We start from the raw sequence: 26,656 nt of genomic DNA on the forward strand, positions 1-26,656 counted from the left end.
GAGTCTATCTACCATTGGTACACACAATCTACCTTGATATCTCAATACTCCATCTCCCCCTTGTTCAAAAGCTAATACATTTTGCTTATGAACATTTGCCTTCAATTCAAGAAAAATAGGATCTTGGTCTTGTTTTTCTTTCACTTCTGACACTAATGAAAATTCTGCCCCATTCCTCACCACCACTCCTCCTTCTGTGGAATCCATTAGTTGGACTCCCAATTGTGCAAGTCTATGCACATATTTTGCTAGTTATCTCTTTTCTTCCTCAACATGGGCGGTACTACCAATAGACAACCTGTCTAAAGCATCAACAACAACATTAGCCTTACCTGGGTCGTAAAGATTACTCATGTCAGAATCCTTGAGTAATTCTAACCACCTCTTTTGTCTGAGATTAAGCTCTTTCTGAATAAACACATACTGAAGACTCTTGTTATCAGTGAATACATCAACATGAACACCATACAAATAATGACGCCATATCTTCAAAGCAAATACTGTAACAACCAACTCTAAGTCATGGGCTGGGTAATTCTTCTTATGAACTTTCAACTGTCTAAAGAGATAAGTTATAACCTTGCCATTCTGAATTAATACGCAATCCAAACCAACTCTAGATGCATCACAATACACCACAAAACCTTGAGTACCCTCTGGTAAAGTTAACATTGGGGCAGTAGTCAATCTCTTTTTCAATTCCTAAAAGCTTTTCTCACAAGCTTCAGACCATTGAAACTTCACTGTTTTCTGAGTCAACTTGGTCAAAGGAGACAAAATGGATGAGAACCCCTCTATGAACCTTCTATAATAGCCAGCCAAACCTAAGAAACTCTAAATTTCGGCTGGAGATGTGGGTCTAGGCCAATTCTGAACTGCCTCTATCTTTTGGGTATCAACTCTAATTCCATCATCGAAAACTATGTGCCCAAGAACACAACAAACTCAAGCCAAAACTCACATTTAAAGAACGTAACATATAACTCCTTATCTTTCAAGGTCTGAAGAAATATTCTTAGATGTTTAGCATGATCTTTTCCATTCCTTGAATATATTAGTATGTCATCAATGATGACGATAACAAACATATCTGAATAAGGTTTGAAAAATCTATTCATAAGGTCCATGAACGCTGTAGGTGCATTGGTCAAATCGAACGACATGACTTGAAACTCATAGTGACCATAACGGGTCCTGAATGTTGTCTTGGGAATATCTATTCCCTTACTTTCAACTGATGGTAGCCAGATCTGAGGTCTATCTTAGAAAAACAAAAAGCACCTTGAAGCTGATCGAAAAGATCATCGATTCTCGAAAAAGGATACTTATTCTTGATGGTAACCTTGTTCAATTGGCGGTAATCTATACACATCCTAAGGGAACCATATTTCTTCCTCACAAATAAGACCGTAGCGCCCCAAGGTGAGACACTTGGTCGAATAAAGCCCTTATCAAGGAGATTTTTTGGTTGTTATTTAAGCTCTTTCAACTCTATTGGTGCCATTCTATATGGCAGAATAGAGATAGGACGAGTATCTGGAAGAACATCTATACCAAAGTCTATCTCTCTTTCAGGAGGGACTCCAGGTAGATCATCTGGAAAAACATTTGGAAACTCTTTTACTATAGGAACTGACAAAATAAGAGGTATCTAAATAGTAGAGTCATTAACTCGGACTAAGTGCTAGACACAATCCTTGGAAACTAACTTACTTTCCTTAAGGTACGAAATAAAATGACCCTTAGTCACTACTGAACTACTTTTCCACTCTAAGACTGGCTCATTAGAAATTTGGAACTTGACAACTCGAGTTCTACAATCAATGGAGGCAAAACAACCATGAAGCCAGTCCATACCTAGAATGACATCAAAATCTACCATGTCTAGCTTTATTAAATCAGCCATGGTGTCTTTGTGATCGGTGGAAATGACACATTCACGATATACTCGTTTAGCTAGAATAGACTCCCCAATAGGTGTAGAAACACAAAAAGGTTCACAGAGTTACTGAGGAATAACATCAAACTTGTTTGCAACATAAGGAGTTACAAGAGATAAACTTTCTCCTGGGTCTAGCAAAGTATAAACATCAAAAGTAAAGGCTTTGAACATACTAGTGACGACATCTGGAGAGTTTTCTTGCTCTTGGCGACTAGTGATCGCATAAAGGCGATTTGTTCCTCCGCCAGTACCGGATGTAGCTCCTCTAGGTGCAGCCCTGTTAGGTGGAGAAACTGATGAAAATTGGGCTCTATTGCCCTGATTCCCACTACCTTGCCTGTTTTTAGGGCATTCTTTCATGAAGTCACCCTCTTGCCCACACTTGAAACAACTAGACTAGCCATACGACAATTACCAGGGTGGGTCCTCCCAAACCTAGAACATGCAGTTTCCTAGTTACCTCCTTATGCCACACTACCTTGAGACTGTTCAGGTCTAGCTCTTAAGTTCTGCAAATTCTGACCATAATAGTCACTTTTGTTTCTGGGTGCAGGTGCACTAGAAGATGATGGAGCAGGTCCCTTTTGATTTTGCTAAAAGGATGAACAGTTCACATTACTTTTTTGCTGCCCAGACTCATGCCCTGTCTTAGCCTTCTTGTTTCTAAACTGCTCCCTATCCTTGAGCTTCTCTTCCTCAACCTGCTGCACATAAGTCATCAACCTCGTTATATCCATGTCCCCAATTAGAATAGCTTCCCTGCCCTCTTTTCTTAACAGGCGAGACAACCCAGCAACAAAAAGACTCATTCTACTCCTCATATCCGCAACCATCTCCGGACCATAACGGGATAGTTGGGTGAACTTCAACCTATACTCATGAACACTTAGTGACTCTTTCTTTAGGGTAAGAAATTTTCGTACCTTAGCCCCTTTCAGTTCTAGGGGGAAAAACACCCCAAGAAGGTTTCGTCAAAATAGGCCCAACTCGCAGGTGGTGCATCCTCAACTCGGTTCTTCTTCCATTAATCAAACCAAATCCTAGCAACATCCTTCAATTGATATGCAGCTAGTTCTAGTCGCTCAGCATCAAAACCCTCTTCAGTTCCTCAATAAAGTTCTCTGGATCCTCAGTAGTGCTCGAACCAGTGAAGCTTTGAGGGTTCATCCACAAGAACACACGAATCATCGAAGTGTCATCCTCTTCTTATCGAGCTCCTCTTTGTTCCCCAACCTGGTTAGTCACAACTTGACTTAGCATCCTTATTGCTTCTCTGAACTCAACATTAGTAACTTTCCCTTGAGGTTGCACTTCAGGTGCATTGGGTACCCCTTGCTCCTCAATATTAAGCCTAGCAGGATGACCTATAACAGGTCTTCATGGAGGCATGATTATCTAAAAACACGCGCAAGCATGAATTAGAATGAAACTTTTTAGAGATTAACTCTAACGCACGAAAGGAGTAAGAAAGAAGTGAAAAATTTTCCTAAGTGTCGCAGCCTCCTAATTATAGATGTGACGCGCTTCACACCTATAACTAGGACTCTACAGATACGACTTCATAGACTCCCTAGGACTCTTGAACTCTGTGCTCTGATACCAAGTTTGCCATGCCCCGAGCTTACATCCCGGACGTGGCTGGCACTCGAGAATCATTGCTTGCTGCAAGCGAACCCTTGGCCAACTTACTTACTCAGTGGAAGACTTAAAAGCATAAATACAAGGATTCAGTGCATCTTTACTCAACTCTCAAATAAAATAACTTAGAATGTTTAAAAGTCAATATTCAACTTGGCCAAAATGGCAACTCAAGTCTTAACATATAAAATGATAGTGTAAAGACGATTGAACTTCTAGCAGTCTATGCAACCTCTAAAACAAAGAGGGATGTCAGGCGAGGAACCCCAATCATCCTAACAACTGAAAGCTAAAAAAATATGAAAAGGACCCTCCGGAAAGCAAGGAGGCTCACCAACTGACACTGAGTGCTCAACCTTGATCGAGGAGGCGCTAGATGTTGATCCTGTTACCTACGTCTGCATCATAAGGTGATGCAAGAAAACTGGCATCAGTACATTGAATGTACGAGTATGCGAGTTGGAATGCTAAACACAACTTAAGCTTGAAAGGGATCTGAAAGGAACACTTACCTTGGCTTTACTCAACTCCTGAATAACTTAACTCAATATAAAGCAATAAAACACATGCAATATACAGAAAGATTTTAAAACAGTAGAGAACAACTCAGTCATTAAAGAAAATTCAATAACAAACTCAAATTTACTCAAGTAATATAATTTTTGTGGGAGTTTCTCTAACCGACAACCACCACTATGACCCTAAGTGGTAATACAATGTCTTGCCCACGCTGCCAGAACTGTCCTATACTTTGTCGTCATATAGAACGCCTTAACTAAGTGGATCCACTAGTTTATGCTAAAAAGCACACTTAAGGATTCATCTAAAAAGTATGATCCTTTACTACCCATGATGACTACATGGTTTATGGAGACTTGAGTTAATAGGAACTCGCATTCCCATATCGGTGCTCAATACTACTCCCAAAATATACTTAGCTCATATGTTTTAAAACAAACTTCTTTCTTTGGTTTGAGATAATTACTCAAAACTTAGTTTAAAAGCTCTTTTGGAATCGATGTTCCCTTTCTTACTCAAATGTGAAAACTTTTTTAACTCTTCGGGAATACATAGTCCCCATATACTTCTTTGAATAAATGAACTTCAATCTTTAATCTTTATTCAACTTGAACTTTAAGTCTTAAAACAAAGTTAAAATATTTGAAAAACACTTTTGAAAACTTTATAAACATCTCTTAACTTTACTTGACTTGACTATTAACTTTCCTTGAACTGAATTATAGATTCAAGGATTGAGATTTGTGATAGGAAAGATCTCATGATGTTTAGGAGTGTTTTTAGATAGTTAAACATGAGAAAATATCAAGAAATCACTGTCTGGAAACAAGTCCACGACGCGGAGATGCGTTTAAATATTTGATCACAAAATTTAATTTTAAGACAGAGGAATCCGTGTCCTAACCACGACGCGGAGAGGATTTTTGTTCACTAGGGGAGCAAGTAGTCCACAACGCGGACTTGCGTGCCAAAACCTGCTTGACTTTTCCCTTCTTCGTTTTACAGCCCCAATTCAATTAAACTCAACTATTTTTCTCATATTATTTTTAGATTCAGATACCCAACATATGTACCTAAGAACCTAACTCAAAACAACTCTAAAACTCGATGTAAAGATCTCAGAAACTTCTCAATTCAACCCAATTCAAGAACGAAAACAATTTTAAGATATACATATCAAGAACATCAAACTTTCAACCTTTTTAGAACGAATTTCACTGAACTAAACATGTTTTCCGCATGGGTGAACGAACCCAACGCTAGGAGAGTCTCACATACCTTGTAGGATTGAAAACTTGGCGAATTCCACAACCAAAATCTCAAGAACTTGACGAATCTTGAGCTTCTCTTCTCCTTTCTCCTCTTTTCTCTTCTCTCAAAGCCCTAGCGTATTTCGTAATTGCTTAAACTGAACTAACTCAGTTTATACCCCAAGTAATTTACTAAAAAAAGATTGAATAAATTGGGTAAGGAAAAGGCTAAACTACCTTTTCAAAATCCGGTTTAGACTTTCCTTAATTGAATAGCCCAACTTCAAATGGGCATATCTCACTCATACGAACTCGGAATCGCGCAAACTCGGTTGCGTTGGAAATATTATTCCAAGATATTTCCTACGATATCTTGAAACACGCCTAACTCATCCTGAGATAGGAGTTTTGGTCGTTTGATGTTGACCAAAACTCATCCTTAACTTAAAATTTCCAGATTTTCATTATTTCCTAAAATCACTATTTCCAATACTTGACTTCTTCCTAGTTATTTCAATTTGTGAGATGTTACACTTTAAACCACATTTAGAAATTCAATTATACCATTTTACGGGTAAACAAAAAATAAAAACTAAAAAGCACAACCTATACATGCATGAAACAAAGTTCATATCTTTCCTTCCCAAAATTCTTAGTTGTTAGGTATATCTTTCCTTCCCCAAATTCTAAGTTGTTAGGTATAAACTAAATTTATGATAACTTCTCCCCTCGCAGCCCTCTCTCACACTCGCGGTAATTATAGTTGTCAATATGGGCTAACTCACCCCATCCGGGCTAACCCATACAAGCTTTGAAATTTGACGGGCTAGCCCATATTTTGTGTGTGCCAAAAAATGGCCAGCCCAGTCCACAAGTACATTGACTACGGACTTTGCCGAGCCAACCCTCTTTTCTTAAATGTATATTTTTATAATTTTTTAAATTAAATTATAATTTAAAAATATTATCATAAATATCGACAAGACAATATTACATGGTGTTAGTGTTACTACTTGTTAATCAAATACACAAATAAAATTATCTTTATAATATTTATTAAGTTTGAATTCAACTAAAAGAATAAATAGCTAAATAGAAATATTAACCTAATTGTTTTCCAATGATCATTAAAAAAATACAAAAACTATGACAATATACCATAGGCTATGGCCTATGTAGTGAATCCCTAGAAATTTTAGGGAATTTTTATTTGATGTATTTCATATTTTATAAACATAATTTGTATTTAAATTATAATATTTGAAACTTTAAATAGATTTGAGTTTAGACTCTTGTTATTTTTAATACTCTATTTTATTTTTATTTTTTTAATTAACTTTTATTTGGCCCACGGGTCGTCCCTATCCATATTTCTCAAGCCCCACAAATCGGCAGACTTATTCAGGACATGCTAAAAAGCCCTTCTCTTAAATGGGCTCCAAAAATCATAGCCCAACCATATCAATTCACAGGTTAGGCCAGGCCGTCCCAACGGGCCTAGCTCATATTGACGGCTCTAGCGGTAATGTTGCAAGATACGATTTTTGTTTGACAATTTTCCCTCAGAAAGTGTCAATTTCACTAACTTTTGGAGAAAAAGATGACAATATCAATTCTATTTTCCTAAAAGTAAAAGTTGAATAGCCACAAACAATACAAAAAGTATAATTAGCTACAATTATTCACATAAGGAAAATCGTGAAAAGAATAATTAATGCGAGTGAAAATTCACTTGAAAGAAAAATATTACCTTGACATCACCGGAGCGATAACAAATAAGTCCAAAGAGGGACTGAAAAAGTCAAGATGTCCCTAATATTTGTTGTTCCCAGTGCTGAAATGGATGGTAAGAAGTCTTGAAACGAAGTTTAGGTTAAAAACTTTAGCTTCTGGTGGCGTGTTCGACGGTGGAAAACGGGGATGGGCTGCTGAAACAGTGAAATAACAAGGTTTTATACTTGCTTGCTGAAATAACGTGGCTTCAAACATAATCTATGACATCAAAAAATCTTATTTATACAAATCATTTTAAATTTTGTATGTCATGTATATGTCTGATTTCACTCCAGGTATGAAGTTATTATATGCCTAAGGTTCTGGCTTTAGCAAGGTCACAAATCTAGTAAAAAATGTATGAAAGTTGACCTTGACAAGTAATTTTATATTTGATGTGTAATTACTATACTTTAGAAGTATAGTCTTGCCAGGACAACAACCACAGTCACTAATATTTGAACGTTAACCTTGATAAGATCATAACTTTAGTAAAAATGTCTTCTAAATAAATAACATAAAAGCATAACTAGTAATTCCTTAGCTTTCCTCCAAATATCATTTATCTTTACTTTATTCGACAACAATGAGTTCTACTGCTTCATGCTTTGCACACAATGTTTGCAATAGTTAAATGAGCATTATATTGAATCATTAGAAATCTAAGTAAGAGAATAATTGAAAAAATTCCCAATCAGATAGAAGAGGAATAACCTAACTAATTAGGGAGAATCAACTCTTTATATCTTCAAGTTACTCCACTGCTACTTCAGCTGAAAATAGAGAGCCAGAGAGGAAGAAAAGGGCGGAGGAAGAAAGAGGGGAAGGTTGGAGACTTATTGATAGTTGTGATCCCACCACAAGACGGGGCACCTCTGTTGAAACCACCTTAAGTAACCATTGATCCGCCAGATGATGTCTCTACAAGGAGAAAAGGAAAATTAGAAAATGAAGAAACCGGAAAAGAAAAAAGCAAAAACCTACCTCTGCTAGCTAAGAAGAAGACATGGCAAACAAAAGGAAGGTGTTGATGACCTAAAGAGAGTGGAAAAGGAAGATTGGATTCCACAAGGCTCTTTGTTGCGACATGTAGAGAAAGAGAGGGAGCTCAAATTGGAAACCCTACCTTTTAGGAAATAGTTTTAGAAGTTGATAGCCTCACTTAGTGGGCTGGGATTTTCGTTTTAGCAATTGTTTTGGACTAAACCAATTTTGTGTTGCTCTTTTACTTGTTTGTACAGACTTAATTAATTCGAATAAACGAGCTCGAGCTCAGACATTTTTTTTTAAAAAAAAATCTTATAACATGTACAAACAAGTAAAAGACCAAGCCAAAATTGGTTTAGCGCTAAAACAACTCTAAAATGAAAATCCCAGCCGACTAAGTGAGGCTATCAACTTCTATAACATGTTTCCTCAAAGGTAGGGTTTCCAATTTGAGCTCCCTATCTTTCTCTATATGTCGCCGCAAGGAGCCTTGTGGAATCTAACCTTCCTCTTCCACTCGCTTTAGGTCATCAACACCTTCCTCTTGTTTGCCACATCTTTTTCTTAGCTACTAGAGGTAGGTTTTTAGTGTATTCTTTTCCATTTTCTTCATTTTCTAACTTTCCTTTTCTCCTTGAAGAGAAATTATCCGATGGATCAATGGTAACATGACCTGGTTTCAATAGAGGTGCCTCTTGTGGTGGGATTGCAACTCTCAGTAAGTCTCCATCCTTCGCCTCTTTCTTCCTCCGCCCTTTTCTTCCTTTTTGACTCTCTATTTCCAGCTGAAGTAGCACTGCAGTAACTTCTAAGATATAAAGAGTCGATTCTTCCTAATTAGTTAGGTTATTCCTCTTCTATGTGATTGAGAAAGTTTTCAATTATTATCTTACTTAGATTTCTAATTATTCAATATAATGCTCATTTAACTATCGCAAACACCATGGGTAAATCAAGAAGCAGTTGAATTTATTATTGTCGAATAAAGAGAAGACAAAGCATATTTAGAGGAAAGCTAAGGAATAACAAGTTATGCTTTTAAATTTTTTTATTTAGAAAACATTTTTACTAAAGTTATGATCATATTAAGGTTAATGTTCAAACATATACTTCGTTGTCAAGGTCAACTTTCATACATATTTTACTAGATTTGTGACCTTGCCAAAGCCAGAAGCTTAGTGTCACGATCCAGACCATCATAATTGGCACCCACACTAGAACCTTCGGTGGGAGAACCATTACTACAACCCAAACTAACAAATCATATGAAAACTAAGGCATTTAAAGATACGGAAGCATGTTTAAATGACTATAAAAATGGAGTCCCCATAAACTCCAAGGTTTTTAACAAACAACTAATCAAACTAATGTGGAAATTCAACCCCTAGAACCTGAAAGTCAATGTACCAAATCTTTACTAAGAACAAGTCTAAGAACAAGGGGTACAACCCCGAAATTAAATAAACACCTTAAACAAATAATCTGAGTCCGAAAAGAGTGGACTTAAACAAGAAAGATCCATGGCTGCCTGAAAGAACTGGCTCACCCTTGAATTCGGTCACGCTCAATAGTCACCTAGCTGAGGTCTATCAATAGCCACCTGAAGATGCCCTGTACTCAACAAAGAAAGAGCAAGTACAGTATCAGTACACAACCACAGTGTACTGGTAGGATCACACACCTATCCTAATAAGTGTAACATACATTAGTGAATACAACAATATAATCACATTCATCTATCGAACATAAACAATATCATCAACATATACGAACAATGAACCACTCCACGATTCTCACATATCACAGTTATATCAATTTAGAGCAACATACCATCTTCCAATATCAATCATCAATAGATATGAACGAACTCATCCCAAGTAGATACACAACACAATTTAATGGTCCTCTCATGGAACCCACACCCAAATAGTTAGCATACTGGGACGTGGTACCCGATCCAATGATTATGTCGGAACATGGCTACCGATCCCATAATTATGTCGGAATGTGGCAACCGATCCAACTTAGTAATTCCAGAACGTGGCAATCGATCCAAGTTAGTTATGCCAGAACGTGATAACCGATCCATTCAACACACCACAATCACATTCACAATCACAAGTATAACCTCAAGATCATACATTTAAGTCATGGTTTCATGGTAACCATCATTCATCTATCTCATTTACAACAAGTGTGATCAAATTTAGGGCTTTATTTTAATGAAAATAGTGTCCTTGAATGCTTTTTTTATCTCATTACCTGATTAAAATGCTGAAGTTTCAGGTATTTGAAGTTTTAGTGGAAGCATGCACACTTAGGCGCAAAACGGTGCAAATAGGGTTGAAAAGAACAAGAAATGGAATCTGTGGATCACCGAGTTCAACTTGGCGAGTCACCGAAAAGACATGAACCGTCCTTCGTTCCAGTACGCGAAGCCTTGAAAGAAGTGGATCAAAAGGCAAGGAAAGGAGCAGTCAGTGAGTCGCCTATCAGTTCCGCGAAGCAGTACTGTACCGCCCAATGATCCAGAATGCGAGGATGCTAAAGGCAAGACACTGAAGTCGATGAGCTGACCAAAAGACGGATCACCGAGTTTATCGGCGATCTCGACTAATGTTGTCGAACAATCCTCCGCAACACAATATGTGAAAACTATAAATACTAGTTAGAATTTTAGTCTTAGGGTGGAACAATTATTATTATTATTTTTACTTTAGAACATACTTTAGCTGATATTTTTCTCTCAAGTTTGGAGAGAGTTTTGTGGAGACTTGAATAAAGGAGTTCTTCTTCCCCAAGTTGGAAGTGGGTCTTCTCTATTCATTTTCCTTTGCTTAATTTAAGGTTTATTTCTTATACCCAGTTGATTTCATTATCATCTTAGGTATAATTTCTTATTCCTTGATGAGTGGCTAAAACCCCCCATTCTTGGGGTGTGATTTAGCAAATATGGGTTGATATTCTTGTTGGGTCTTGCTTGCTGATAGGTTAGATGTATTTTAATGGTGATTTCACCTAGTGGTTGTGGTTTAATCTAAAGGGTTTGTAGTTGCAAATACAAATCCACCCATGTGTTTTCGGCTTACCCGAGAGGGAGGTCGCGAAACTAAAACTACTAGACTGATGGCCTATGGAGTGGGTCGACATAAGGTTCAACCAGAGAGGGTGAGCCCTAGTCCCATATCCTAACACTCAACTCGAGAGAGTGAGTGGGGTAAGGCTTTGGCTGGTCTTCATGCGGCAAATGGGTGTCCGAGAAGAACGCATTTGAAATGGGGTAAGTTGCTCGAGAGGGAACTTATTTCCATTTAAAGTTTAGTCTAGTCACTATTATTTTGCAAATATCTTATTGAAAGCATGTACCCAACAATTTATCTTAACTTATATTGCGGTCACATCCCAAGAACCTTTCCCCATACTTGATTTTCTTGTTTATTTTGTTGTTTCAGTACTTGTTACAAAACCCCCTTTGATATTTGACACTTTTGTGTCACCCCCTTTAATTTACAATGTCTTTTATCGCAAATGTCTTTAACTACGACTAGTTAGAATGTAAATTCCATTTTTGTATCAGTTCTCAAAACCGCTCCCTTGAGACACGACCCCAACCCTTGGTTGGGTTACTATATTATCGACGATTATAGACACTCATACCGTAAGATAGTGTCGTTGGTCACGATAAGCATCAATACATCACACAATCATAGAATCACAACCATCACCTACCTCGAAACAAGCTTGAAACCCTAAGAATTTTGGTCATTCCCTTTCCAAATTCGTTCCGCTTGTTCTTGGTCTACAAACAATCAATATAATATAGGAATCAATAAATAATCACTAATTACCCAAATTTCTAACAATTTTATGAATCCTAGATCATACCCATGATCCCAAGTATCCAAAATAGGGTTGTTTCCACCATAGATTTTAGATCAAAACCCTCCCCCATCGATAATTACCCATTAGATTACGTTCTACGGATCAAAAAATGGATTCAGGGAGTTAAAATCTTACCTTAAGCCTCAAGAATGGGGGAAAACTGTCAAGAATCGCCTGGGGTTTGTTCCTTAGCTCTAAAAATCGAAAAGTGCATAATAATGTCATTTTGGGGTTTATTTACGACTTTAAGTCGCGTCTGGCACGCCACAGCGGCCCTCACTCAGCTACAGTGGCCCCGCCAGAGCGACCAAAACCACCGCCACATCGGCTTGCACGAAACAGTGAGCTATTTTAATAATTCCAAGACACCCATTTCAGAACACACCTTTAACCAATGACGGTTAGAAAATACCGTTCACGCTAAGCTTGATTTCGGGAGTTCTACTTATCCGAATTCAATTCCGTAAAGTTGTACAGATTCCTAAATGACTTATCTAACCACTCATGAAATCAAAATTATAAATAAGTCAACCGATTGTTACCAGATTTCCCTAGACCTCACTGGCTCCAATTTTTTCCAAATTTGGACTAGGCTAGGAAATCTCAAGTTACTGCGAAAAAGTTTTTTATCCCCAATTCTTTCTCCATTAGTTGTTCTCAAACGACGGAATCAGGTCGTTACAATAGATACTAATTTACCCATAACTTGTCCCCGAGTGATCAACTAGGAAAGACTGGATCTAAATCGTCGAATTACTGGAGCTACTTGTCCCACATACTTTTTCTGTCGACTCTGGGCTGCTAGAAGCTTAGATTAGATACTTCTCACCTTACCCTTAACATCTTTCACCAAATCAACTCTCAAAGGTTTCACATCTTCAACCTCAAACCAACCAATTGAACACCTACACATCGTCCCATACAATGCCTCAATGAAGTGATCTCAATACTCGAGCGATAAATATTGTTGTATGTAAACATAACTACAATGAAATTTATTCCCTATAACCACCAAAGTTGATCGTACACATGTCTGGAACATGTTATCAAAGACTTTGACACAAACATCAGGACAAATCCTTTCTCACACAAACATGATAAAATCCTAAATCAAAACTCGACAAATTAGAGGTGAACCTGAACCAACCAACACACAATCATAATGCCCAAACAATCATAGTTCTTATCAACATCTCCATCTCACAACCCAATTTCCCATGAGTTTAAGTTATAAAATTTTTATCTTTAGACATCAAATACTCATCGAGGGATACGCCCAAGCATACAAACCCTCCAACAACACTATCGAAATGCTAGAATTAGTAATTGTAGATTACCTCTTAAGAAAAGTAGAATTGGATTCAATGAGCCCCACATTCAACCACACATAATCAATACATGACATCAATGACAAGATTAAATATTAAGATTGTCGGACAACCACAAATACGCATGGTAACTCTCCTATAAATTCTCATAAGCAAGTGGTGCATGTAGAACCACTAAAATACTTTAACAACTCCAAGACAATGCCAATTATGTCATTCGAAATAACCAAATCTTCCCAAACTTCCCACTCAACCAAGAGAACATCGCAGGATTTGGTACCCCTAATCCACCACTAGGGATCCACCCACAAAAGTGAAAACACACTAGAGCATATCTAGTGAATCATACTCACAACACTAACAACCATCATAAACACTCCAACCTTTTACCTTATTATAAACCAACACTTTTAAAAATGAAACCTTTCTTAGGTACTTAAAAATCAATAGTAGTAAACTTACGACTCACCCCAAGTGTAAGTCCTTTCAAATGCTCAATACCGGATACAATTGATCATTTCTCACCTAGTCAATTCATACCTTGACAAAATACATCACCACGAATGTAGACTCACAATGAAAAATCTGAATTGTAATTTCCACCATACCTTTTTCTATCAACATTATCTTGTAACTTGAAGATTTTTATGAATTCATGGATCTCCGTTTATCATTGATCACATTTCCATCGATCTTACCATATATTTCACTAAAATTTCAATCATACTCATTACTAGACTCAAAAACAAAACCAAACACTTGTCATCACACTCAAGGTAATGCCAAGCACACTCTTTTCACAAGTCTTTTTCGATAGTTTTTAACCAGTCCGACAGACTTGAGACACTATTAACATAGCCACAACAAAACAAATGAAATCACGCGTCTCTGAACCCAATTATCTACTCCTCTAAAGATAAATCTTTAGCCTTAAGAATCAAAAAAAATATTCTTGCTCTCGCCTTTCTCTAAAGGCTGTACTACATTCTACTATATTTTCCTTCATTATAACTCTAGCTCTTTAACATTCTATTCGAGTGGTGTCCTCCCATCTCTTATAATTTTCAATACAACCACGAAACTCACCAAATATTAGAAAACCACAACCTTAGATACTCCCAAGTCGTAATTACTATACACAAATTTTCTTAACCAATAACTTTATTATATAGTTGCATCCCGTCTCAATCCATCACGAACTATTGTTACCATTATGCTCAGCCAGCCTTGACTATCACTACAAAGCCAACCTTTCATCCAGACGACACCTCAAACTCAGGCATACTCATCAAATTCAAAGGACTAACCCATTTTATACGCACTTTCTCACTAAAATACTTCAACTTCCTTCACCCAAGTATACCCAATGGGATTTTCTTTATCCATAAGCTTGTCATTTCGGTATCGATCCACTCCTTTATGGCTTCAGATAAAATCACCAGTCCTCATACTAACCTTCTTCTTCTTAACAAACAAGATAGGAGCACCCTACAGGGAAATACTAGGACGGATGAAACCTTTATCAAGAAGCACTTGGATTCGATCCTTAAGCTCTCTTAATTCTGCTGGAGCCATATAATACGGAGGGATGGAAATGGGGCGATTGTCAGTTTCCAAATCAATGTAGAAATCTATATCTCTATCTGGAGGCATACCATGGAAATTTGTCAGAAACACTTCATTAGACTCAGACACCACAGGAACAGACTCAATAGAGGGAGACTCAACCTCAACATCCCAAACATGAGCCAAATAAGCCAAACAACCCTGCCCTACCAGTTTCCTAGCCTGAATGGAGGATATGATATTATCTAGCTTAGGCTTGTACACCCCTTCCCACTCTAATCTTTCCCAATTGGGGATCTCTAGAGTTAACGACTTAGTATTACAAGTAAGCCCGGTATAATAGGGGGACAACCACGTCATGCCTAAGATTATATCAAGTCAGTCATATCCAGCATAGCCAAATCAACCCAAGTCTGAAAATCCCTAAACACAACAGGATAAACACGATATACAAGGGTGACTATGGCTGAATCTTCAACTGGGGTAGAAACATGGATGGGGGAATCAAGTATATCACCAACCAAATCAAGTTCCAAGGCAATTGAAATAACACGTATGAATAAGTAGAACCCAGATCACACAAAACAATTGCCATCCAGGCACAAACAAAAGTAGCACTAGTGACCACTGGATCACACACCTCAAACTCGATCTTGCATGAAAAAGCATATAACTGAGCCTTGTTGTCTTGACGGGCAACCTCATCGCCTGGTTTTACTACTCCTCTACCTACATTACCATTTCCCCAGCCTCCACGACCTCACTGATTTCCTCTTTATATGCTTAGGTTCTCCACAATTTTAACACACCTTATAACTTATATTCGGTTGTTGAACACTAAATTAGATCGCGGGGGTTAGTTTGGGTATGATTCAGGGTCCATAATTGTGACTAGGGGAAAATAGGGGAGACAGGGCTGAGATTCTGTCCGCCCTGTCCTGCTATGGTAGGAGAAATTTGGCATTGGCGGTCTCGCGTTGGTGAGATTATCCCACCGCAGGGGCTCCGACGAAAATAGAACCCCTGCCAAGAAGTTATGGGGTTCCTCTCTCTTTTATATTTCCCCTAGATTTTCCGGCTATAACTAGGCATTTAAGAAAATTCCTTTAGCTAGGACAATCACTGTCTACCTCCTGATAAACCCACCGAAGTACGCACTTTAGAAACTTTTTACATCATTTCAACACTACCACACACATATCCCAGGATACACCCAGACTCTCACACGGTTATCAGTTGGTCGCAACGCACGTCCAGATTTCTCGCTTACGAACAACATCGTAATTTATCTAGACCCTTGCACCTAATCTTATGATGACTTTCGTTTCAAAACAAGTTTCACAACACTCAAGAAGTTACAACTTGCAGATAAGTCCAAATTATTTAATTAGTTCATTCCATAGACGACCATTACTGGTCATCTATGCCTTATACAGCCCCTAAGGCCAGATTCCAATTGGAACCATCGTAGTTCCAATTAACTTGCTTGTGTCCCATCAGTCAGGACTAAGGAATCTAGTTCACTTCGTTGAGATATCAATTGGAATCGGGAGATACCAATTAGACTCAACTCATACCACCAGTGACAATAGCAGCTAGCGAGCCCCACAAAACTTCTAATTTCAATCATAGAACTTGGTCAAACCTAATTCATAACCGCCTCAACCTTTAATTGATGCTAACCAGACCTTAAATTAATGTTAGAGAAAATCGATGCACCTTGTAATTGGTCAAAAAGGTCATCTATTTGAGGCAATGGATACTTGTTCTGAATGGTGGCCCTATTCAACTGTTGGTATTCTATACACATCCTCTCTTGCTAGTGATGGTGTTATCGGTGTTGTTGCTCTAGATCGGACCATAGAGTGAAGGAGGAAAGATACCAATTTGTATCACCCAGATACCAACTGGATTCAAGTCATAGCACGAAAGAGTAGAAATAAGTGAGTTTTTCCTAAAGTATTATAGCCTCTCGAAGAAAAGTACGAACGTCATCGTACCATTCCGCAAGACTCTACTAGACTCATTTTGGTACAATGAGATCAACGAACCTAGGGCTCTGATACCATCTTTGTCACGACCTAGACCATCGTGATTGGCATCCACACTAAAACCTCCGGTGGAGAAGCATTACTACAACCCAAACTAACAAACCTTATAAAAACTAAGGCATTTAAAGATACGGAAGCATGTTTAAAGGACTATAAAAGTGGAGTCCCCATAAACTCCAAGGTTTTTAACAAACAACTAATCAAACTAATGCGGAAATTCAACCCCTAGAACTTGAAAGTCAATGTACCAAAACTCTACTAATGACAAGTCTAAGAACAAGAGGTACAACCCCGAAACTAAACAAACACCTTAAACAAATAGTCTGAGTCTGAAAAGAGTGGAACTAAACAAGAAAGATCCATGGCAGCCTGAATGAACTGGCTCACCCTTGAATCCGGTCACGCTTAATAGTCACCTAACTTAGGTCTATCAATAGCCACCTGAAGATGCCCTGTACTCAATAAAGAAAGAGCAAGTGCAGTATCAGGACACAACCACAGTGTACTAGTAGGGTCACACGGCTATCCCAATAAGTGTAACATACATTAGTCAATACAACAATATAATCACATGCACATATCAAACATATATAATATCATCAACATATACGAACAACGAACCACTCCACGTTCTCACATATCACAGTTATATCAATTTAGAGCAACATATCGTCTTCCAATATCAATCATCATTAGATATGAACAAACTCATCACAAGTAGATACACAACACAATTTAATGGTCCTCTCATGAAACCCACACCCAAATAGTTAGCATACCGGAACGTGGTACCCTATCCAATGATTATGCCGGAACGTGGCAATCGATCCCATAATTATGTCGGAACATGGCAACCGATCCAAGTTATTTATGCCGGAACGTGGTACCCAATCCAAGTTAGTTATGCCGAAACGTGGTAACCGATCCATTAAACACACCACAATCACAATCACAATCACAAGTATATCCTCACGATCATATATTTAAGTCATGATTTTATGGTAACCATCATTCATCTATCTCATTTACAATAAGTTTGATCAATAATGCAACATTCATATAAATACATGTATCATAATGAAGCAAGAACAAACATAAATCACACAATCATAGAATCAAAACCATCACCTACCTCGAAACAAGCATTGAAACACTAAGAATCTAGATCCTTCCCCTTCGGGATTCGTTCTTCTTGTTCTTGGTCTACAAACAATCAATATAATACGTAAATCAATAAACAATCACTAATTACCCGAATTGCTAACAATTCTATGAACCCTAGATAATACCCATGATCCCAAGTATCCAAAATAGGGTTGTTTCCACCATAGATTCTAGATCAAAACCCTCCCCCATCGATCATTACCCATTAGATTACGTTCTACGGATCGAAAAATGGATTCAAGGAGTTAAAATCTTACCTTTAGCCTCAATAATGGTGGAAAACTGTCAAGAATGGATGTGTTCCTTATATCTAAAAATTGAAAAATGTAGAATAATGTCATTTTGGGGTTTATTTACGACTTTAAGTCGCGTCTGGCCCGCCACTATAGCCCTTACCCCACTACAGCGGCCCCGCCAGAGCGACCAAAACCACAGCCACAATCGCTTGCACGAAACAATGAACTATTTTAATAAATCCAAGACCTCAATTTGACAACACTCCTTTAACCAACGATGCTCAGAAAATACCGTTCACACTAAGATCGATTCCGGGAGTTCTACTCATCCAAATTCAATTTCATAAAGTCGTACAGATTCCTTAAGGACTTATCTAACCACTCATGAAATCAAAATCATAAATGAGTCAACCAATTGTTACTAGATTTCCTTAAACCTCACTGACTCCGAATTCATCCAAATTTGGACTAGGCTAGGAAATCTCTAGTTACTACGAAAAGGTTTTTTGGCCCCAATTCTTTCCCCATTGGCTTTTCTCTAACGACGGAATCAGGTTGTTAAACTTAGGCATATAATATCTTCATAGCTGGTGTGAAATCAGACATATACATGACATACAAAATTTAAAATGATTTGAATAAATAAGATTTTTTGATGTCATAGTTTAAAGTTGGCTTTATTTCAAGCTTTATACTGTTTTCTCAGTTACATCTCTACTTTATTCTCCCTCATATCCTTGGGAGCTGATACTTTGTTCATAACCTAGCCTAACCCCAAGGAATGATAAGTTAGACCTTCGTACTCTTAAATGTGTCTTTCTTGGTTACTCTCGAGTTCAAAAAGGGTATTGTTTCTATTTACCATATCTTCGGCGATACCTTATGTAGGCCAATGTCACATTCTTTATATCACAACCTTACTATACATCTTCTAATCATCCTGATGTCTCTGAGATCTTACTCCTACCTCTCAGTTCTTACCTGTACCGACTTTTGAGGGACCTACAGTTACTTTTACATCTCTACTTGTAGTGCCATCACTCCTGACTTATCATCATCATCCGCATCTAGCACTATTCTCCGGTGAATTATGACATGCGTCAAACAATGTTGCTACTACAGACTTGCCTCCTCCTAGCCAGCCAATTGCATTTCAAAAAGGTATACAATCCACTTGAAATACTAACTTATATTATGCTTACTTGAGTTATCATCATTTATCATCACCCCACTATGCTTTTGTATCATTTGTCCTCTATTTTTATCCATAAGACTATGGGAGAAATACTTTCTCATTTTGAAGGGAGGTAGACTATGATTGATGCCATGTCTGCTTTACATACGTGTGGTACTTGAGAGCTAGTCCCATTTCCTGTAGGTAAATCTACTATTGGTTGTCATTGAATTTATGCGGTCAAAAATGGTTTAGATAGTTAGGTTTATAAGGTTCACCTTATTGCCAAATGGTATAATCGTTGTAATATCCCATTTTAACTCGATGTCCAAACGGTGTACAACATATTGTGATTCTTAATGCTATTTTAAAGAGTCGCCACCTAATCATGTAAAGGTAAATTATGATACCTATTTTACTGAAGTTATTCTATATTAACTCTACATTAAGGTCTACTTAACCTTATACGATTCTAGGTAAGGGTTCTAATTTATCTTAAAGGGAAGGGGTAAGACATCCTTTAAGATCCGTTAAAAAACAGTTAACCGGCCAAACATAGGTTAATTAATTAAACTAAAATATAATGCTAAAGAATTTGCAAAAAACCATGAGTGGAAAACATTTTAACATATGAAAAACTCTTTTATATTTGGAAAGAATTGACTTGCATTTTTCTTTTTTGAAAACGATAGATAATCACTTGTTTAAAACGACAATTGTTTGTACAAAATTTGGAACGAAAATTGCCTACTAAAAGAAAGGTTTCAGTATACGAAGTTAATGTGCATGTCTTAAAATTTGTTTGCACCTTGATAAACATTCTACATTTGAAAATTGATTGAAATAGAATGACAAAAACTTGAAAGAAGAAAATAAAAAAGTCATTTGCTTAAAATAATTTTATTAGTCTCTAAAGTCATGGCTATAAAAACACAGTACAAAATCTAAATTATGACCCCAAAAATGCTTCTTTAAAAAGAATTCAAATTGAGCTTAAATAAATGCTAGATTTCTTACAAAAAGGAAAAGCTCACATATGATAGATAGTTTATAGATAATTAGGGGTGTTCACGGTTTGGATAAAAATCGATCCAAACCGAAAAACTGAACCAAACCGATTTTTATTTGGGTTAGGTGCGGTTTGGTTTTAGATTTGTAAAAACCAATAGCATATGGGTTGGTTATGGTTTTGTTCAAAAAAAACTGAAGAAATAATTGAACCGAACTAACATTTTATATACATATATTTTATTATTTTACATACATAATATATTATTTTTATAAACAATTTTAAAGATCTTATATGTTTTTCATCAAAAATTATTTATAATTTACTTATGAAAGAAAAAATGTGTAAGGTGAGAATATTTATCTTATTGGTTTTATGTATATGAGTGTGTCTGACAATTCTTTATAAGATTGAAAATATCACTCTCTCTTTCTACTAGGACAAAATAATGAATTTTAAGCTTTATTCATAGTAAATTCAATCATTGAAAGTTCTGTAGTGTCAGTCATTCTAACTGTTTTGGTTTTAAATAGATTGTTGTCACTTTTTTCACATTTTGAATGAATTGTGTCTTCTATTTTTGTCTATGGTTAATAACAGAATAACCAAATCAAACTGAACCGAACAGATAACAACCAAACCGATAAATATGTACTATATTTGGTTTCGTTTGGTTTGGTTTTTATAATTTTAAAACTGATTAAATTGGTTTGGTTTTTATTTTGACCAATAACCGATCCAACCGACCCGTGAACACCCCTATCGATAATTAGGTTGTGGCTAACTAAGTAATTAGATTTAAACGTGATCATTTTTCCTATGTCGATTATCCCGAATGAAAAGAAAAACTAAAAACACATTTAAATCACATAAGTAAGTTCATCATGTTAAGAAAAATCAATAAAAACAAATAAACGCTAAAGATATAAATAGACATACGCGACTCCAAGTGAGTTCCACTAGTTTGCTTACTATTCCTGATAGTCAAAGATATAGACTCCATATGCGGGTATAATGGTAGCGAGTCCATGAGACTGCATTTTGGCGAGAGTCCTCAATTCGGAGTCCATTTTTGCTCCAAAGTTCATGCAAGTAAAGAAAGCGTAAAGAGATTAGTAAGACAATTCAACTTTAATAGATATTGAATAAGTCAAGAATAGAGCCAAATAAAGTCACGCCACAAAATACATTCCGGGATACAAATTAAAAAATAAATACCAAGGCAGCTATAGAGAATCCCAAAAAAACTTCCGAAACTCGAATGCAAAATGTTTGTATTTATAGGAATGAATTTGGGTTCTTGGCTAAAGTTTTAGCGGGATTTCAAGAATCAAATTAGTCGTTTTGAATTCAAAATTCATCTCTAAACTTACTCTGTCCAAATCGCAGAAGTCTCTTGGCATCTTATGTTGGCCAAATCTGCCACAAAGAGGGAGAAAGGAGAAGAGCTAAAGAAGTGTTCAAGGTTTGCACGAAAATAGGACTGGTGAATCTGTCAATGGCTAAAGATAATTGGAGTTTTCTATGTAAAAATAGAAACGATCAGAAAAACGAAGGGTTTCTGTCTTAACTTGGGCAAATTTGGATTTGGGCTGCACATACGGATTTGGGCCGAAGTTGGGCCTATTTGCCTTTCTTCTTTTAAATTATGTTGGGCTTCTTACTTAATACTCCCTCTGTCCCAATTTGTGCATGGAATCTTCGAATTTTTTGAAATGAAATTTATATATTTATAAACTATGTAAAAAGTACTATAAGTCACGATAATTGATAATTCAAAATTTTAAAAAGATCTATGAAAATATTACGGTCAAAGATAGACTTGTTTGAATCTTGAAATCCGAAAAGTGCCACATAAAATGGGACAGAGAGAGTAACTGACACATTATATGTTAAAAAATGACAACTAATAATTTACATAATAAAAATATCAGTATTACATATTTATGCTAATATAAAATATACAAATATAAAAGAAGGATTTATAATTGGTTTAATAAGTACGAAACTTAAAATAAAGTGACAACAAATAGTTTTCTTAAGAAAAGAAGGTGTAAAAAGAGATAATAGTAATTTCGATAATAAAACATATAATTTTAGTAGATGAATAGTTGTAGTAGTAAAATAGTTGTGAAAAAAGAATATTTGATACGTTATTAATTTAAAAGCTCAAAAACAATAAATTAGAATGAAGGATGGTCAAAATTCTGTGTTAACAGCTTGTCCCTTTTTAACCAAAGATGATGTAAGAGTTTTTGGGCAAAAAAGTTGACGTAGTAGCCAATTTTGTCCCGACCAACAAATACGACCTTGGGAGTGTATGAGAAAACATGAGCATTGGATAACTGATGAGGTAGAGAATTTTGTAAACAAGGTAGTCGGGAGCTAACAAAAATTGCTCCAATATTGAACTATGATGTTATTGGATATTGTGATCGAGGAGAGTATTCGAGATTGGAGTCGAGCAGAGTTCAAGGTAGACCTTTGACCTTTGTTGGAAAGCTAAACTTTCACAACAAATTGCCCAGTTCACTGCTTAGATAAAGCTCCACGTTGCATTGTGTCTCTTGTTGCTGCATGTAGATTGTGTTTTCTGCCAAATCTTGATAAAATTGTTAGGAAATAATATAAAGCTAGAAATATAAATAAATATCTTATGATAAATATCATACAAGTGTTTATGTCTACTAAAACGCCTAGCAATGGATATTTCGTCACTAATTTCCTCACTATATTGTAATTAATTATATCGCCATCCTTTTGCTGCTAATTTTGTAGCTAAATTTATGGGGCATAAAATTGGCGCCAAATTTTTGCAACGAATTGTTATTTCGTCGCTAGGCCATCAATATATATGGGGTTAATTTAATTTTTGTTTTTATAGCGACGTAATTATAAATCCGTTGCTAATTCATCTTTATATAGCGACGAAAATATGTTTGTTGCTAAAATTCGTCACTAAACACTGATTTTTTTGTAGTGATATATTTACAGAAAAATATGGATAAATTCCACAAGTTCTTCCATACCCATAAATCTGTCATTAGACGTGTAACAGATTAACTGACTAGCTCCAAGGTTACTCATTAAAGTAATGACTAACTTGGACAAGTTCTGAATATCCCATATTTTGCACATTTTATCCTGGTTCAAATTGCAAACGTTAGGCCATCATCGGGATGCCACGTTGATGCAAATGAGATGAAGTTGGAATGTAATATATCGTATCAAAAAAGAGATGAACTTTATTAAATAGAAGATGATTATGAAATGGAAGAACTAGATTATTTTGTTGATGAGTTCCAAGGGGTAGACTTGGGTGGCTTTGATTCGGTTGTAGATGAGTTGCAAGGCATAGACTTGGATGCATTTGATATGGATGTAGATGAGCTCTTAGAGGTAGGCTTAGGTGGCTTTGATTCAGATGTAGATGAGTACGATTACATGAATAAAAGAATGTAAGATATCTTGGCTATAGAGGTAAGGAAGGACAAAGATATTAAAGGGATCCCCTAGAAAGGGTTCCCATAACCAGGGAGACAACTAGGCAAATAAGACTACAATGCTATCAGAACTATGAAAATATTCCTCACACTGGTTAGACATCAGAAAAGGAGTTCAAAACCACAAAGAAAGGTAATTTAAACTATGATTTCAGATAGAATGGAAGATTTATAACATCAACGTCCTCTCATACCCAGCTGAGGAATTTGGTTTGGACACCTTTTAACCATGATGTGTACATGATGTCTAATTTTTTCAGTCATCTGTTACACTAACGTCCTCTCACACCCAGTTGAGGAAGTTGGTTTGGGCACCTTCGAAGCATGATGTGTACCTGATGTCTGATTTCTCTGAAATTCATTGGTCAACATTGACTTGGTGAAAATTGATATTCTCAATTTATCAAGGCATGTAGCACCACTCTAGAAAAATATTGAAATCCTTTTAGAGGGATTTACAGAGACCCTAGTAAGCACTCTTGCTGTGAAAGATAAGTTGCTTTTTACTAGCGGATTGCAAGGAGAACTTATTGTCAATTATTTAGATAAGCTTGGAGTTTTCTTTTGTTCTCATCAACCTAAGTCAAGGAGGTCATTACCACTGCTATTGAGATTAAAAAATATGCCAGAGGTGCACTTCATTTTATAGCTTTAAATAATGATTCTAGAGTTAGAAATTTTGATTTCGAGAAATTTCAATTGTCTAACCATTTCAATTTTCCTTAGCTAGTGAATCATAGATCACTCAGCCCTGATGACAATCTCTAACTCCAGGATGGCATCACTGACTAGGGAAATTGGAAATGATTAGATAGTTGAGATTTCTCCAAATCGAAAACTCTAACTCTAGAATCATTATTTGATGTTATAAAATAGAGTGCACCACTTATAGTGTTGTTAATCTTAATAGTAGTGGAAATGGCATAATCGTTATACGTTGGTCAAGAACAGAAGCAATCTCCAAGATTATCTAAGTACTTGACGATTAGTTCTTCTTGCAATATACCAACAACAAGCAACTTATCTTTCATAACAAGAATAATTACTCGGGTCTCCGTAAATCCCTCTTAAAGGCTTTCATGGTGTTTCTCGAGTGGCGCTACCTGCCTTGATAAATGGACAATTACTATTTTTGTGCAGGTTCATGATCACTAGTGAATAATAGAAAAATGAGACATCAGAAGATGCCTCGACAAAATTCCTCAGTTGGGGGGTGAGGAAATGTTGATATAAAGGATCTTGTATTCCATATGAAATCATAGTACAAATAATCACGCTACCCTAGAAAGTCGCCGAAAATTGACGCACATTGCTCTGTCTGGCTGAGTTTTCTTCCCCTGAATATGGGGTTCATGCATATATTATTGGATCTACTTTTATTAATATAACCATTGGCCAACTAGGTGGCATATTTGTCATAGTCGCTTGCCAGCAACGATAGCTATTTGATTCTCTACTCGGATTGTAAAAGGTCCATTACAATTCGAGAATTATTATTGAATTGCGTATCTACATTATTACATTGAGATCATATCTATATATACTACATTAGATTCCTTTCTCAACTAGGACACTACAATACTATTCTTTTCCAAGTAGGATTATATATTTTTATTTTTATTTTATGACTGTGATGATCGCATCATCTTTCATGCACCTCGACTAAATTTACAAGAGACCTACCACCTCCCTAGCAACAAGTATCAGATTACTCTGTTCACCAAGGCTAGGACAGATGGAAAGAATGAACTAGTGTTTTTGTCTCTGATGAGTTTTGACCCTAAAACGTAGGATTCTCAACCACTTCATTGACCACTCGTCTACACCCTAGGATATCAAATAGGATTTTATATACTAATCATTTTCCAAGTAGGTGGCCTATGTTATAAAGGAGACCACACTCAGTTTTATCGTTCAAATGACGGAGATAGTCTACATTACAAATAGCACGATAAAAAAATATGAACCTCAATATAATCAACTTTTACCCTCAGAGTGCTCATATTATTGTATCAAGATATGAATAGTTGTTTCATTGCCCAAACTCAAGGAGGCTACTAAATATGTGATTCCACACACCAATGATAAGGGACTCTCTATCAGGACTAAAAGACATTCATGATATCTCACCAAAGAAATCATTTTCTTACTCCACCCATATCCACATTTTACAAAAAAAATGTAAAAAAATTCTACAAGCTCAGCCATACTCATAAATATGTCATCACACGCCTAGAAGATTGACCGAAAGCTTCAAGGTTACCCTTCGAAGTAGAGATTAACTTAGACATGTTTTATTTTGGTTCTCATTTGCAGACGTTAGTTTATCATGATGTCACGATGATGCAAATGAGTAGTCCACATGTCTACATAAAGGAGAAACAACCTTTCTATTCCTGGAGTTAATAAAAAAAACTAATCGCGATCAACATGCAAAAAACAAACACCCTAAATTTCCATCTCAAGATCATTTAGTTGGAGTGTAACATGTACCATCAACAAGTAGATGATGTCGATTAGATAGCAAATTAATATGAAATGAAATGAAAGAACTAGATGAATTAATTGATTAGTTCTAACGCGTAAACTTGGGTGGCTTTGATTCAGATGTAGATGAGTCACAAGGTATAGACT

The 26,656-nt window shown here is 36.4% G+C and overlaps 1 pseudogene; it reads left to right on the forward strand.

Moving 5' to 3' along the window:
* LOC125821685 (uncharacterized) overlaps window positions 1-24,790 on the forward strand; it is a 51,821-nt pseudogene extending 27,031 nt beyond the window's left edge.
* The last annotated feature ends 1,866 nt before the right edge of the window (window positions 24,791-26,656 follow it).

This window comes from Solanum verrucosum, unplaced genomic scaffold, assembly GCF_900185275.1.
Source record: "Solanum verrucosum unplaced genomic scaffold, falcon-dt-bn FXZP01000213.1, whole genome shotgun sequence".
Taxonomy (NCBI): Eukaryota; Viridiplantae; Streptophyta; class Magnoliopsida; order Solanales; family Solanaceae; genus Solanum; species Solanum verrucosum.